Source organism: Tupaia chinensis, unplaced genomic scaffold, assembly GCF_000334495.1.
Source record: "Tupaia chinensis unplaced genomic scaffold, TupChi_1.0 Scaffold143894_1, whole genome shotgun sequence".
In the NCBI taxonomy this organism is placed as follows: domain Eukaryota; kingdom Metazoa; phylum Chordata; class Mammalia; order Scandentia; family Tupaiidae; genus Tupaia; species Tupaia belangeri.
In genome coordinates, this window is record NW_006203745.1 from 424,452 (window position 1) to 427,522 (window position 3,071).

General features: G+C 38.9%; 1 protein-coding gene across 1 annotated transcript in view; it reads left to right on the forward strand.

Moving 5' to 3' along the window:
• LOC102498334 (transmembrane serine protease 11F) overlaps positions 1-3,071 on the forward strand; it is a 56,765-nt gene that overhangs the window by 40,364 nt on the left and 13,330 nt on the right. The gene's annotated exons all lie outside the window — the stretch shown is intronic.

A 3,071-nucleotide genomic window follows, 5' to 3' on the forward strand; every position in this document is an offset into this window, starting at 1 on the left:
CCAGAGAGGGGCATGGGGTGGGGGGGAGAGAAAGCAAGCCACCAGGTCCAGTGGGAGTCCAGCACCTTTAACCAGGCCATGTGGGAGTCCAGCACCTTTAACCACCATGCCACCTGCTGGCCCAAAAGCTCAGCTGTTCACATACAGAAACAATATTGCCTCAGGAGATCAGGGACAGCCCATCTTTCCTCCCTGAAATTTCAACATCAATATACAGAAAGCTTTTCCTTTTAAACTCTCAAAATACAGCTCTGAATGAAGCCTTTTTGGTCAGTGGCCTCCGCTCACACACACTTCTAAGGCACCTATTCTAGGAGACTCTTTATTATCCTTCTAAGGGTAAGACCCCCCCAGATGGTTGTAAGATATTCACACCAATCTTTATGAGAAAGAAGCGTAATAAGAGTGACCAATGAATTTAAGGTTATTGTCACTCTCTCACTAGAGAGGGAAAAAAGAACTCATATATTTACAGCTTCTCAAATAACGAGCATCATGTCTTAGAGGTAAACTTGAATTTCATCCAAGAGGTAAACTTGATTTCTGATTTTTCTCTTGTTCACATAGTCCTCCAATCTTTGCACCTCTGTTTTTATGAGAATATCTTCCTTCCTTCCTTCCTTCCTTCCTTCCTCCCTCCCTCCCTCCCTCGTTTCCTTCCCTCCTTCCTTCCATTCCTTTCTTCCTTACTTACTTCCTCTCTCTATTTCTCTTTCTTTCCTTCCTTCCACTCCTTCCTTTCTTACTTCCACTCTCTCTCTCTCTATTTCTCTTCTTCCTTCTTTCCTTCCTTCCTTTCCTTCTTTCTTCCTTTCTTTCATTCAGGTTTTTGCTATGGGGCATGTGTGCTCACCAGAAAGAGAGAGAGGGAGACACAAAGAGACAAAAAGAGAGGGGCATAGAAGAAAAGTGAGAAAGTACCCACTCCCAAAGTGAATGGCCACAGCTCAATCCCTTCTTTTCCATTCTCTTCTTAGGATTTTGGATGCATACGCATACACACCCACCATATTTTTCAAACCACTGGGTCCGAGACTCAAACTGCACAGTCAGCCATATGAGATCCAGTCACCTTAACCACCACACTACTAGCTGGCCCCTATCTATCTATCTATCTATCTATCTATCTATCTATCTATCTATCTATTTATTTATTGATATGGCCAGAGAGTGCATTTGCTTGCAGAGAGAGGGAGAGGGAGAAAGAGAAAGCATCCCCAAATGGGCCATGGCCATGCCGCAATCCTTTTTTTACTCTATTTCTCCTCCTTGTCAGAATTTTGGGCATATACCCATGTGCCTAGCATGTTTCTCAAGATGCCAGGGCTAGGATTTCTTTGAACTACAGATGGCCATGAAGAATCCATCTCCCCCCACATACCACTTAACCACTGCACTACAGGGCAGCCCCATTTTATAAATAATCTCTGTTTGAGTAAACTAAAAATAAATAAAGCCAATTAATATTTGGTGAGAAATAAAAGTCATAGTGATTTCAGTAGGTCCAGAGTAGTTTCTGTGTACTAGTAAAAATCCCACATGGAAATTGGTCATTGAGCTTGTTAAAGAAGAGGTTACTGGTGATTTTGTGAGAAACTGTGATGATGTGATAGGGATAAGAATGGCTTCAGTGAGAACAGAAGGAGGACTGGATGCAGTAAGTTTAAAAACCACTTTTAAAGAGCTTTTAAATGAAAGAAAAAAAGAGAAGTTTGATACTTTAGGATGGTTGTGAAGTCAAAGGAAGGATTTTTAAAAAATAATTTTAAATATGAAAGATGGGATTATAGCTTATTTTTGTGTTGATAGTAATAATCCAAAAAAGTTCAGGATGATGATGACCCTGAAAAAAATAAAGGTTAGTATGTGGGGTTGATATAATTTTTTTAAAAAAAGAATTATTTTTATTTAACTTTATTATTTATTGTTTATTTATTTATTTATTTATTTAGACCAGAGAGGGACAAAGAGAGAGAGAGAGCAGGCAAGCTGCCAGGTCTAGGACTTGAACCTTAGTCAGCCATGTGGGAGTCCAGCACCCTTATCCACCATGCCACCTGCCGGATGGGGCATGGTATAATTTCACGCAGTTGAAGAGTGGTTTGCTGGTGTGAAGGAAAAATACAGGATACTTTGAAGACAATATAGCAGTTACCCAAACAGACATGAAATTTTCATATTTTTTCTACAGAAATAGTATATTTTAAAACTATAGATAAAACTTAGCACTTTCATATTAATGAAAAAAGATCCAAGTTTTTGGAAAACTGTGTGGATAAGGAAAACGTTCTTCACAAGATTTTTTTAACTTTCTTTAACTTTATTATTTATTATTATTTAATATGTCCAGAGAGAATAAGAGAGAAAGTGAAAAAGCAAGCCTACAGTTCCAGGACTTGAACTATGGACAGTCATGTGGGAGTCAACCCTCAGCCATCATGCCACCTACCAGCCTCATCTTTACATCTTTGCAGGATTTCAAGAGACCTGAGCCATCTCATTTTAACGTAAATTGACTGGGTCTGTAACTCACATGGACAAGTCATTAATTTGGGTCTCTGTGTCCTTATTCACAAGGAATGCTGAATTGAGCCTATTACATGGGGAGATTTCCTTTCTCATTGACAATGTATGGAAAGGTGGAATATATATATTTTTTATTCTACCCAATTTATTTGCAAGCTCTTTAAGGCCTAGAGTCATATTTGTCTTCATAGCTCTCAGAATTCTGGTATCTAGTATCCAGTTTTCAAATAATACCTTCAGTCTTGAGATTTCTGCTTTGCCTAAAATCTTCCCTTACTAAATAGGATTCTGCTCTCATCTGTTTTCTCTGATTGTGTAAATAAGTAAAACAGATGAGAACAGAGCCCTGTCCTCCTCCCTTGGCTCAGCCTGCCCATCCCTAGGGCAGTGTAGATACTCTGAAAACCACTGAACTTTCTGGTTTTTTGTTACACTTTAAAAAACTGATGATTCACCAACATAGTAATCCTGTATGAAAGAGGAAATTCCCCTTTTAAATTTTCCTCTGTGTGATTTCCTTTTACATGATTTTCCTTAGCCTAAAG